Here is a 13479-nt window from a genome sequence, read left to right as displayed (position 1 = left end):
ACTATGCAAAATGAAGGAAAGAAAATGAGTCTAAAGGGTAATATAGTAGATAGAAAATGAGTCTAAAGGGTAATATAGAAAAAAATTGCTCAAGGTTTCCAATATTAGGGACTGGGACTCTAGCTAATTTGGTTTCCTTAAAAGAATAACACTGAGATTTTGAATAGGGTTGTGCTACTGAGAGGTGAACTCTAGAATATCCTTGCAGAATAGATTAGAAGAAATTACAGGAGGAGTTCTAAAGCTCAGAGACCAGCTAAGCCACTGATGCAATCTTCAAGGAAGTGGAACTGTAGCCATAGACATGATGGCAAGGTGGAAAAATGAAGAATGCATAGAAGACATACTTCAAAGATAAAAGATAAATAAAAGATAAAATTGCTTCATATATTTAGCATCTAAAAGGATAGGAGGAGTCAGGGAGTGAGGATGTGATCTCTGCAATACGATGTTTCTATTATCTGTCTGAACATCAGAATACTAAGACAGGTGGACTAGCAAGCAATCAATACAAAGGTGATCAATAACCCCATGGAAGTAGATGAAATCTCAAATGAAAGAAAAGGGGTGAGGATAAAATCCTAGATGGGTGTAGGAAGAGAATCATAGAGGAAGGCAGAAGAGGAATTTCCTAAGTGTTCAGAGAAACACATGTATTATATTTTGTCCAGGAAGCCAATAGTGGATTTAGAAGAGGTCATTCAGTTTGGCAATTAGGAGGTTAATGGAGGTCATTGAGAGAATAGTTGGTGTAGGCTGGTTGTATTTATCACATAGATTTCAAAGAGTGAAGTGAATGAGGAGTAGATGGCAAAACATCAAATGCAGTCAATTTAGACTATCTTTCTAATAATTTTAGTAGGAAAGAGAAGGCACCAAGAGTGTGGAAGCCTGAGATCCAAAATACCTTCTGTTTCCTCCATATTTGAGAGTTTTGATCCATGATTCCCCAATTGAAATAGTTCAATTTGCCATTTCACTTTATCTACTCACATATTGACTGACAAAGCACACTCTGAAGAGTTTTTGAAATAGATGGGGTCATTAGCCTTGGCTCTAATGACAAATTATAGTACTTTTGCTATAATGATAAGTTGGCATGTGAATACTTAGCATGTGAAAAAGCCTTCAGATAGCAGCTTCCATTGTTCATTATTTTATATTTGTGGTTATTTTCTTGGCAGAAAATACCATTTGGCTATGAATCTATTATCATTAAAAGAGGAATAATGGTTTTTAACAGAATACATATTCTCCTTCTGGTAAAATGATAATTGCTCCGTCTTAACTCTCCATGTCCTGGCCCTCATTTTCTCCTGCACTCTTCTGTTTTTTTACAATTATATGCTTTCTACTGGTCAGTCGGTAGCAACTATCTGCCTTATGAAAATAGGAGATTTTGTGTGAGAAGGTCTTCTGTGTCACCAGCCAAAACTTTAGAAGGCCTGCAGTTGCTGAAGCAACTCAGCCGGTGCCAGTAAACTTCATAGCAGACTTTGTTTTTCAGCAGCACACATCTAAATATTGTTTAGACAACACCTATATTCTTTGCATGCACAGAGTCAGACCTGAGCACAACTGCACACAAGTATTCAATTCCTAGCTCTGAAACAATCACCTACTCATCAGTCCCAAGTAGGCTACTTCTACTTCTCAAAGCCACTGGACACTGTGTTGTACGTATCAGACCAGAAATATCTCTCTCTGGGTTGCAACTTTTCCTATAACGGCCAGAGAGTAAATATTTTAGGCTTTTCAGGCTAGAGAGTCTCTGTTGCCAGCTCCTTAACTCTACCATTGTAGCACAAAACCAACCATAAACAATGACCAATTGTGTGACTTTATTCCTATAAAATGTTATTTACAAAAACAGGCATCAGGCTAGTTTACCAATCCCTGCTCTAGAAAAAAGACTCATGAGTGGGATTTGTCATTTAACCTTCCAAAAGAACACAAGATGGAGAATCCAAATACATTGTTGAAAAAATTCTAGATTCTTAGTTGGTGCTGGGTCAATTCTAGTGTTCGGATCACAGACATTTGCATTCCATCTCAAGGATTTCCCCTTACTATCCTTAACTCTCTCCACCTGTGTTTTTCCAGTGCCGCAGCATACAATCTTACTTCTCTGTCCTCCTCATAGACCACATTACAAATAAAGTCCTCTTTAAGCTCATCCGACTGGCACCTAACTTTTCAACTCTCTGTATTATCACTTGCAGTATTTGCCTTTAGCTCCAAACACCTTGAACTCAGGACAAATGAATTTTATTTTAGGGCCTCAAAGACCAATTAAAGAAAGAATTATGCAAATTAAATGATATATATTCTTGTTCAGTCACCAAATATTTCTTTTCCTATTTATCTTCTCACATAATCAAGGGCGAAGCTGCTATCCCAGCCCCAAACTAGCTTCAACACTGGTCGGCAGCACACCACTCTACTTTCCTCTTTAGGCTCAAATTTCAATCTTTAAAATCTCAATGTAGTATAAGAGAGAGAAAAAAGACTGGAAATCAGATCATCTGTATTCCAGTTCTGACTTACTCTGGCCTTGGGAAAGTTACTACCATGTGTGTTAAACTATGTGACCTTTGAGTGGTGGGTTCCCAGCTGTGCTTCAAGTAATCTTTAGACTTGCTGAGATCATCATTTCCCACCATGTGATAAAAATTTAAGCTGTCTAAGGAATATTTGTTTTAGTTGTTTTCTACTGCTTTGAAAAAAGTTTGAAAAACACTTGTTTTACAAATGAGGGACCAGTGTTCCAATGAGGTATAGTGATTTATTGAAGCTCACATAGCTGGTAGCTGCTTAGTGCAGAAACAAGACTAGAATATGTATCCACATTCTCAGTCCCTATAGTTTTTTTCTTTTCTATTGCACTATTTTATTCTGTTTCACGTTAGGATGAAATCCATTTTAGTCAGTCTCAAGTTAAATTGCAACCATTTCAGAGAAGCATAATCATCATTACATATAAAGAGCCCATTTGATCATTGCTATTTTAATTCTTTCCAAATTAAATTTTCTGTTTGGTTTTGCTGGCATATAGAAACACTTTTTCCTATAATAAACTTGTGTCGATAAATCATACTAAATTCATTTATTAATTCTAATGTTTGTAGATTCTTTTGAATTTTCTACATACACAATCACATTGTCTACAAATAACATTTCTTACTTACCAATAAATATTCTATAATCAAAAACTAAGAATCTATACATTCCTAAGGGGGGCAGCAATTTTAAGCAATTAATCTAAAGGATTCTTTAAAATGGAAAGAGATTTCTATGCAGTAGCAATAGCTACTACAATAGCCCTTGAATTGAAAACTCACTGAAAATTTAGGACTCTGTGTAACATCCAACACCCAGAGTTTCAGGGTTACTACTGATTGGTGTAATCATTTGCAAAGTTCAAGTTCCAGAGAACATTTATTTTGACAACACTCTAGGTGTTGCTAGGCCTCTGGGATATGACAGCATTGCCTTGTGTTAGCTAGCAATAAGAAAAGAAGCTTTGTTTGGATTAACATATATACCCTCTTCATTGTGCATACCTATTTTTTCCTCAATAATTTGCAGGTTAGGTCCGAGGACACCACAAACTCTGCTTAAAGGTGAGTAATATGATGATTTCATTTTCAATCTTAATATTTCAAAATTGTTAATCATGTTTCCAACAAAATTACCATTTCATGCATAAAAATATGTAACTCAGACTATAACCATTTCTTTGTCTTTCTTTTTTATAATTGCTTTGTTTAAATCTGAAAATAACCAGAGGTCATGTTTTTTAAACAAATGTCATTCCAGAGGACGTTTGAGATCAAGTTTCTCTATGAGTTAAATTAGTTAAAAGTAAAGCAAACATACTCTTTAGCCAAGGTCAGTCATGCACCTGGACTACTCAGCTTACCTTGGAGATAGTAAAGGTAGAAAGATAGAAAGGCTCATTTCTTGAGCCTCTGGGCATGCACAGAAAAAATAACAAGAAATAAGAAATTCAGTAAGTTTACATGGAGATGTAAAGGAAGAACCTATAGCTGGGGATAAACTAGAGCATCCTCAGAAATCTGTTGGGTAAGATATGCTGAACTGCCTTGCAGACAAATGGTTCATGTGAGTAAAATAGATTAGAAAGTGACAGGTTAGAATAAGATGGGCTTCATTTTAATTGAAATTCTCTAAATGCTCATAAAGCTATCATCAATGGTTCAATGGGATCACTATTTTTGGAAAACTCAAGAGGGGATGGCAACTATGAGAAAACTAAAGAATTTCTGCTCTTCTACTATGGCACTGAAGTGGAAGATTTTTTTCCTATCTTCCTGTATTCACCGAACATTCTTTTATTCTATGTTTGTATGAAAATTGTACAGTAATGGGTAAAATGCCTGCATGTAATTTTAGATACCTCCAGAATGCCAAGAGATGTGGAAATTAATAAATAAGAAACCATATAATACAATATGCTAGGCCATCATAACAAAAAAAATCAGAGAAGTAATTATTTTTATTTGAATAAAAATTGTTGCTGGGCTTGGTGGCTCACGCTTGTAATCCCAGCACTTTGGGAAGGCCGAGGCAGGTGAATCACGAGGTCAGGAGTTCAAGACCAGCCTGGCCAAAATGATGAAACTCTGAGTCCACTAAAAATACAAAAATTAGCTGGGTGTGGTGGCAGGCGCCTGTAATCCCAGCTACTCAGGAGGCTGAGGCAAAGAACTGCTTGAACCCAGGAGGCTGAGGTTATAGTGAGCTGAGATCCTGCCACTGCAGTCCAGCCTGGGTGACAGAACAAAACTCTGTCTCAAAAAAATAAATAAATAAAAATAAAATTGTTTTAACATAAAACAATTTGTATTCCTAACAATAGAATATTAAAAAAGAAAAGCTACCAATTATCTCTTTCATTAGTACCCCATCAAATAAGTTTCAATGTTACCATCTTAATTTATATCAGGCTCCATATTGCCTCAGAACAGTTATAGCTTAAAGAGCGATCAGAATATTTTATAAGGGTTCTGTTTTTGCAGTTTTTGATGATAATTGGAATAAAACTCACCCATACCTTTCAAGCTTTTGGAAGTTAAAAGATAGTGTCTGCTGCGAACTGAGAACTAGTAATCTCTCGCAATTTAACTTCTCCAAATTATTTACATGAAAATTTCACCAGAGGCTTTAAGAATGTGTTTTCTCTACAATTGAGAGAAATATTCTGGAAGATATCTGTCTTGTCCAACATCTAATAAGAAAAAAAAAAATAAACAAAAAGGATCTATTTAGTTTTTCTTGCTGAAAAGGTCCCTGTATGAGAAAATTCCAATTTTGGCAGTGGGGGGCAAGGGTGAAGTGTATAGGGGAGTGGCTTCTCTAGTCTATCTAGTGGTTGAAAGGAAAGCTTCACATTATTTGGGAGCCTCAGCTCCCAAATATTTGGAACTCACATTATATGTCTGATCACAACTTAAATTCTATCTGGCTACTCTTTTCCCAATACCCTGTGGTTCTGTGTTGCTGAGAAAAACCAGGAAAGGCGAGTTACTTACCGACAAACTAGAATCAGCTTGCAAGTGGAGTGGGAAAAAAAGCCCCTCATTTTTTTTATTATACGTTAAGTTCTAGAGTACATGTGCACAACGTGCAGATTTGTTACATATGTATACATGTGCCATGTTGGTGTGCTGCACCCATTAACTCGTCATTTACATTAGGTATATCCCCTAATGCTATGCCTCCTCCCTCCCCCCACCCCACTACAGACCCCAGTGTGTGATGTTCCCCACCCTGTTTCCAAGTGTTCTCATTGTTCAATTCCCACCTGTGAGTGAGAACATGCAGTGTTTGGTTTTCTGTCCTTGTGATAGTTTGCTCAGAGTGATGGTTTCCAGTTTCATCCATGTCCCTACAAAGGACACGAACTCATCATTTTTGATGGCTACATAGTATTCCATGGTGTATATGTGCCACATTTTCTTAATCCAGTCTATCATTGATGGACATTTGGGTTGGTTCCAAGTTTTTGCTGTTGTGAATAGTGCTGCAATAAACATATGTGTGTATGTGTCTTTATAGCAGCATGATTTATAATCCTTTGGGTATATACCCAGTAATGGGATGGCTGGGTCAAATGGTATTTCTAGTTCTAGATCCTGGAGGAATCACCACACTGTCTTCCACAATGGTTGAACTAGTTTACAGTCCCACCAACAGTGTAAAAGTGTTCCTATTTCTCCACATCCTCTCCAGCACCTGTTGTTTCCTGACTTTTTAATGATCACTATTCTAACTGGTGTGAGATGGTATCTCATTGCGGTTTTGATTGGCATTTCTCTGATGGCCAGCGATGATGAGCATTTTTTCATGTCTCTGTTGGCTGCATAAATATCTTCTTTTGAGAAGACATTTCTCAAATGTCAAGTGTCTGTTCATATCCTTTGCCCAATTTTGATGGGGTTGTTTGATTTTTTCTTGTAAATTTGTTTGAGTTCTTTGTAGATTCTGGATATTAGCCCTTTGTCAGATGGGTAGATTGTAAAAATTTCCTCCCATTCTGTAGGTTGCCTGTTCACTCTGATGGTAGTTTCTTTTGCTGTGCAGAAGCTCTTGAGTTTAATAAGATCCCATTTGTCAATTTTGGCTTTTGTCGCCATTGCTTTTGGTGTTTTACTCATGAAGTCCTTGCCCATGCCTATGGCCTGAATGGTATTGCCTAGGTTTTCTTCTAGGGTTTTTATGGTTTTAGGTCTAGCATTTAAGCTTTAATCCATCTTGAATTAATTTTTGTATAAGGTGTAAGGAAGACATCCAGTTTCAGCTTTCTACATATGGCTAGCCAGTTTTCTCAGCACCATTTATTAAATAGGGAACCCTTTCCCCATTTCTTGTTTTTGTCAGATTTGTCAAAGATCAGATGGCTGTAGATGTGTGGTATTATTTCTGAGGGCTCTGTTCTGTTCCATTGGTCTATAACTCTGTTTTGGTACCAGTACCATGCTGTTTTGGTGACTGAAGCCTTGTAGTATAGTTTGAAGTCAGGTAGTGTGATGCCTCCAGCTGTGTTCTTTTGGCTTCGGATTGTCTTGGCAATGCGGGCTCTTTTTTGGTACCATATGAACTTTAAAGTAGTTTTTTCCAATTCTGTGAAGAAAGTCATTGGTAGCTTGATGGGGATGGCATTGAATCTATAAATTACCTTGAGCAGTATGGCCATTTTCACGATGTTGATTCTTCCTGCCCATGAGCATGGAATGTTCTTCCATTTGTTTGTGTCCTCTTTTATTTCATTGAGCAGTGGTTTGTAGTTCTCCTTGAAGAGGTCCTTCACATCCCTTGTAAGTTGGATTCCTAGGTATTTTATTCTCTTTGAAGCAATTGTGAACAGGAGTTCACCATGATTCAGCTCTCTGTCTATTATTGGTGTATAGGAATGCTTGTGATTTTTGCACATTGATTTTGTATCCTGAGACTTTGCTGAAGTTGCTTATCAGCTTAAGGAGATTTGGGGCTGAGACGATGAGATTTTTCTAAATATACAATCATGTCATCTGCAAACAGGGACAATTTCATTTCCTCTTTTCCTAATTGAATACCCTTTATTTCTTTCTCCTGCCTGATTGCCCTGGCCAGAACTTCCAACACTGTGTTGAATAGGGGTGGTGATAGAGGGAATCCTTGTCTTGTGGCAGTTTTCAAAGGGAATGCTTCCAGTTTTTGCTCATTCAGTATGATACTGGCTGTGGCTTTGTCATAAATAGCTCTTATTATTTTGAAATACATCCCATCAATACCTAGTTTATTGAGAGTTTTTAGCATGAAGCGTTGTTGAATTTTGTCGACGGCCTTTTCTGCATCTATTGAGATAATCATGTGGTTTTTGTCTTTGGTTCTGTTTTTATAATGGATTACATTTATTGATTTGTGTAAGTTGAACCAGACTTGCATCCCAGGGGTGAAGCCAACCTGATTGTGGTGGATAAGCTTTTAGATGTGCTGCTGGATTTGGTTTGCCAGTATTTTACTGAGGATTTTTGCATCGATGTTCATCAGGGATATTGGTGTAAAATTCTCTTTTTTTATTGTGTCTCTGCCAGGCTTTGGTATCAAGATGATGCTGGCCTCATAAAATGAGTTAGGGAGGATTCCCTCTTTTTCTATTGATTCGAATAGTTTCAGAAGGAATGGTACCAGCTCCCCCTTGTACCGCTGGTAGAATTTGGCTGTGAATCCACCTGGTCCTGGACTTTTTTTGGTCGGTAAGCTATTAATTACTGCCTCAATTTCAGAGCCTGTTATTGGTTTATTCAGGGATTCAACTTCTTCCTGGTTTAGTCTTGAGAGGGTGTATGTGTCGAGGAATGTATCCATTTCTTCTAGAATTTCTAGTTTATTTGTGTAGAGTTGTTTATAGCATTCTCTGATGTTAGTTGGTATTTCTGTGGGATTGGTGGTGATATCCCCTTCATCATTTTTTATTGCATCTATTTGATTCTTCTCTCTTTTCTTCTTTATTAGTCTTGCTAGTGTTCTATCAGTTTTGTCAATCTTTTCAAAAAACCAGCTCCTGGATTCATTAATTTTTTGAAGGGTTTTTTTATGTCTCTATGTCCTTCAGTTCTGCTCTGATCTTAATTATTTCTTGTCTTCTGCTAGCTTTTGAATGTGTTTGCTCTTGCTTCTCCAGGTCTTTTAATTGTGATGTTAGAGTGTCAATTTTAGATCTTTCCTGCTTTCTCTTGTGAGCATTTAGTGCTATAAATTTCCCTCTACACACTGCTTTAAATGTGTCCCAGAGATTCTGGTATGTTGCGTCTTTGTTCTCATTGCTTTCAAAGAACATCTTTACTTCTGCCTTCATTTCGTTATGTACCCAGTAGTCATTCACGAGCAGGTTGTTCAGTTTCCATGTAGTTGAGTGTTTTGAGTGAGTTTCTTAATCCTGAGTTCTAGTTTGATCGCACTGTGATGTGAGAGGCAGTTTGTTATAATTTTTGTTCTTCTACATTTGCTGAGGAGTGCTTTACTTCCAACTATGTGGTCAGTTTTGGAATAAGTGTGACGTGGTGCTGAGAAGAATGTATATTCGTTGATTTGGGGTGGAGAGTTCTGTGGATGTCTATTAGGTCCGCTTGGTGCAGAGCTGAGTTCAATTCCTGGATATTCTTGTTAACTTTCTGTCTTGTTGATCTGTCTAATGTTGACAGTGGGGTGTTAAAATCTCCCATTATTATTGTGTGGGAGCCTAAGTCTCTTTGTAGATCTCTAAGTACTTGCTTCATGAATCTGAGTGCTCCTATATTGGGTGCGTATATATTTAGGATAGTTAGCTCTTCTTGTTGAATTAATCCCTTTACCATTATGTAATGGCCTTCTTTGTCTCTTTTGATCTTTGTTGGTTTAAAGTCTGTTTTATCAGGGACTAGGATTGCAACCCCTGCCTTTTTTTGTTTTCCATTTGCTTGGTAGATCTTCCTCCATCCCTATATTTTGAGCCTATGTGTGTCTCTGCACATGAGATGGGTCTCCTGAATACAGCACGCTGATGGGTCTTGACTCTTTATCCAATTTGCCAATCTATGTATTTTAATTGGAGCATTTAGCCCATTTACATTTAAGGTTAATATTGTTATGTGTGAATTTGATCCTGTCATTATGATGTTAGCTGGTTATTTTTCCCATTAGTTAATGCAGTTTCTTCCTAGCATCGATGGTCTTTACAATTTGGCATGTTTTTGCAGTGGCTGGTACAAGTTGTTCCTTTCTATGTTTAGTGCTTCCTTCAGGAGCTCTTGTAAGGCAGGCCTGGTGGTGACAAAAATCTCTCAGCATTTGCTTGTCTGTAAAGTATTTTATTTCTCCTTCACTTATGAAGCTTAGTTTGGCTGGATATGAAATTCTGGGTTGAAAATTCTTTTCTTTAAGAATGTTGAATATTGGAGCCCACTCTCTTCTGGCTTGTAGAGTTTCTGCCAAGAGATCAGCTGTTATTCTGATGGGCTTCCCTTTGTGGGTAACCCAACCTTTTTCTCTGGCTGCCCTTAACATTTTTTCCTTCATTTCAACTTTGGTGAATCTGACAATTATGTGTCTAGGAGTTGCTCTTCTCGAGGAGCATCTTTGTGGCATTCTCTGTATTTCCTGAATTTGAATGTTGGCCTGCCTTGCTAGGTTGGGGAAGTTCTCCTGGATAATATCCTGCAGAGTGTTTTCCAACTTGGTTCCATTCTCCCTGTCACTTTCAGGTACACCAATCAGACATAGATTTGCTCTTTTCACATAGTCCCATATTTCTTGGAGGCTTTGTTCATTTCTTTTTACTCTTTTTTCTCTAAACTTCTCTTCTCACTTCATTTCATTCATTTGATCTTCAATCACTGAAACCCTTTCTTCTATGTGATTGAATTGGCTACTGAAGCTTGTGCATGTGTCATGTAGTTCTTGTGACATGGTTTTTAGCTCCATCAGGTCATTTAAGGTCTTCTCTATGCTGTTTATTCTAGTTAGCCATTCGTCTAATCTTTTTTCAAGGTTTTTATCCTCTTTGCAATGGGTTCGAACATCCTCCTTTAGCTCAGAGAAGTCTGTTATTACCGATCATCTGAAGCCTTCTTCTCTCAGCTGGTCAAAGTCATTCTCCGTCCAGCTTTGTTCCACTGCGTGCAAGGAGCTGTGTTCCTTTGGAGGAGAAAAGGTACTCTGATTTTTAGAATTTTCAGCTTTTCTGCTCTGTTTTCTCCCCATCTTTGTGGTTTTATCTACCTTTGGTCTTTGATGATGGTGACATACAGATGGGGTTTTGGTGTGGATGTCCTTTCTGTTTGTTAGTTTTCCTTCTAACAGTCAGGACCCTCAGCTGCAGGTCTGTTAGAGTTTGCTGGAGGTCCACTCCAGACCCTGTTTGCCTGGGTGTCAGCAGCGGAGGCTGCAGAACAGCGAATATTGCTGAACAGCCAATGTTGCTGCCTGATGGTTCCACTGGAAGCTTCGTCTCAGAGGGGTACCTGGTCATGTGAGGTGTCAGTCTGCTCCCACTGTGGGGTGCCTCCCAGTTAGGCTACTCAGGCATCAGGAACCCACTTGAGGAGTCAGTCTGTCCGTTCTCAGATCTCAAACTGCATGCCAGGAGAACCACTACTCTCTTCAAAGCTGTCAGACAGGGACATTTAAGTCTGCAGAGGTTTCTGCTTCCTTTTGTTTGGCTATGCCCTGCCCCCCGAGGTGGAGTCTACAGAGGCAAGAAGGCCTCCTTGAGCTGTGGTGGGCTCCACCCAGTTCGAGCTTCCTGGTCACTTTGTTTACCTACTCAAGCCTCAGCAATGGCGGGCGCCCCTCCCCCAGCTTCACTGCCACCTTGCAGTTAGATCTCAGACTGCTGTGCTAGCAGTGAGAGAGGCTCCGTGGGTGTGGGACCCTCCGAGCCAGGCGCGGGATATAATCTCCTGGTGTGCCATTTGCTAAGACCATTGGAAAAGCACCGTATTAGGGTGGGAGTGTCCCGATTTTCCAGGTACTGTCTGTCTCAGTTTCCCTTGGCTAGGAAAGGGAATTCTGTGACCCCTTGTGCATCCCAGGTGAGGCGATGCCCCGCCCTTCTTCAGCTCACACTCCGTGGACTGCACCCACTGTCCAACAAGCCCCAGTGAGATGAACCCGGTACCTCAGTTGGAAATGCAGAAATCACCCATCTTCTGTGTCGCTCACACTAGGAGCTGTAGACTGGAACTGTTCCTATTCGGCCATCTTGAATAATGCCCAAAACCCCTTCATTTTTATGACTGAGATAGTCTAGGACTGTAGCAGCATATCTATGAGTCAGAGTAAAAAGCTTGGGTAAAAAGCATAGGTAGTATTTTCAATTTCTTTCTACCCTCCCAGACAGTGATAAAGGCTTCTATTTCTTTATGTCTCATTCAATGCCTAGCAGCATACAATGAATACCCAAATGTGTGTTCAATCCATTTTAAATTGAAAGACATATTTGGCCATACGTCAATGGATTTGGTTACTTTTATTCTGACATTTTTCTTTGAGCTTGTAGAAGAGTTTGAAAAGCTTACTGATAATCCCAGCACTTTGGGAGGCCGAGGTGGGCTGATCACGAGGTCAGGAGATCAAGACTGTCCTGGCTAACACAGTGAAACCTCATCTCTACTAAAAATTCAAAAAATTAGCTGGGTGTGGTGGTGAGCACCTGTAGTCCCACCTCCTCGGGAGGCTGAGGCAGGAGAATGGCCGAACCTGGGAGGCAGAGCTTGCAGTGAGCCGAGATCACACCACTGCACTCCAGCCTGGGTGACAGAGTGAGACTCCATCTCAAAAAAAAAAAAAAAAAAAAAAAAAAAACTTACTGATTTATTAACAAGAAATACCCTAGTTTCTGAACATACTGAAACAACAATTTTTATATCTGATCTCAAGCTCTTGGCTTAAACCAAGATTTATCAAATGATGAACCCCATTTATTTTTACTGAGGTATCCTTCATCAAAACTAAGAAACATAAACTAACCACATAGAAATATAATCAGAAACTCATCCTCTGAGACATGAGAGAGACATATTTTAGCAGGGCAATTTGGAAATATCTGTTAAAAATGTGTGACCAACAGCTACTATTAAATTTGTAACATTCTTAAAAGTTATTACTAATTTGAAAAGCTAGTATTTATTAAGTGATGATTCTATGCCAATAATTGTTCTAAGCAGTTTACCTGAACCTTCTTACTGAATCCTAACAAAAGCTTTATGAGGTAGTTATTACTCTTATTTTATAGAGAGTGAAACTGAAACAGAAAAATTAGGTGAATGGCATTTAACTTTTTAAAGTAAAAGTTACTACTATATTAATTATAGCAGAATTATTGATACATACATATATGAATAATGTTGCATGTTTCATTAGAGATATAACGATCCATCTGGCAATAACAGGGGGTGGGTATGGTTTTGCAAATAACTCATGGATCTTCAAGACCATAAGTGAGAACCACTGGTCAAAGATTTTTCTGCTCAACCTGTTGTGGCCTGAGTGGTGGAGCTCCAGGCATCTCGATGCTCCAGTAACACAGTACTTAGGATTGTTAGAAACTCAGTGAAGGGCTACACCTCATTCAAGAACCAGGGTTCGTGAGCTCCCACTTGACCTGCAGCCTCAACACTATTGCACTGCCTTGAGCCTCATTTTATCTCCATAAAATGAAGGAGTTTGACCTGGAGGTTTCAAAGATCCTTACCAGCTCTTATTTCTCTGACTTTATATGGAGTCAGGGAACATTCTCTTTAGCAGGTTTCCAGCATGTCAGAAAGAAGAGCTTCCAGAAGAATGATCCAAACTTTCCCAGTCTCAGAAAAGTAGGAACAGCTGAAATGTACTTGAGACTATTGCTCACACAAAAGGAGCAGGTGTTTTGAGAAGGATAAGATTGTATAAGTCTAAAATACTTTTTGGAATGAAATGGATTACAAATACATGCTA

At 38.7% G+C, this 13479-nt stretch overlaps 1 protein-coding gene across 4 annotated transcripts in view; it reads left to right on the top strand.

Annotated features, from left to right (window-relative positions):
• The window catches only part of C6 (complement C6), a 136967-nt gene that overhangs the window by 49491 nt on the left and 73997 nt on the right, over positions 1–13479 (top strand). Inside the window, exon 2 of one of the 4 annotated variants that reach the window (XM_054488960.2) lies at positions 3589–3623. The exons of 1 other annotated variant lie outside the window; for it this stretch is intronic. The gene's annotated coding sequence lies outside the window, so the exon portion shown is untranslated. Of the gene's footprint in view, positions 1–3478; positions 3624–4056; positions 4087–13479 lie in introns of those variants that run through there. 2 more of the 4 variants (XM_054488959.2, XM_054488961.2) reach the window with 2 other exon arrangements.

This window comes from Pongo pygmaeus, chromosome 4, assembly GCF_028885625.2.
Source record: "Pongo pygmaeus isolate AG05252 chromosome 4, NHGRI_mPonPyg2-v2.0_pri, whole genome shotgun sequence".
Lineage (NCBI taxonomy): Eukaryota > Metazoa > Chordata > Mammalia > Primates > Hominidae > Pongo > Pongo pygmaeus.
Note: the sequence above shows the minus strand (reverse complement) of the source record. Positions and strands in the feature narration are given on the sequence as shown.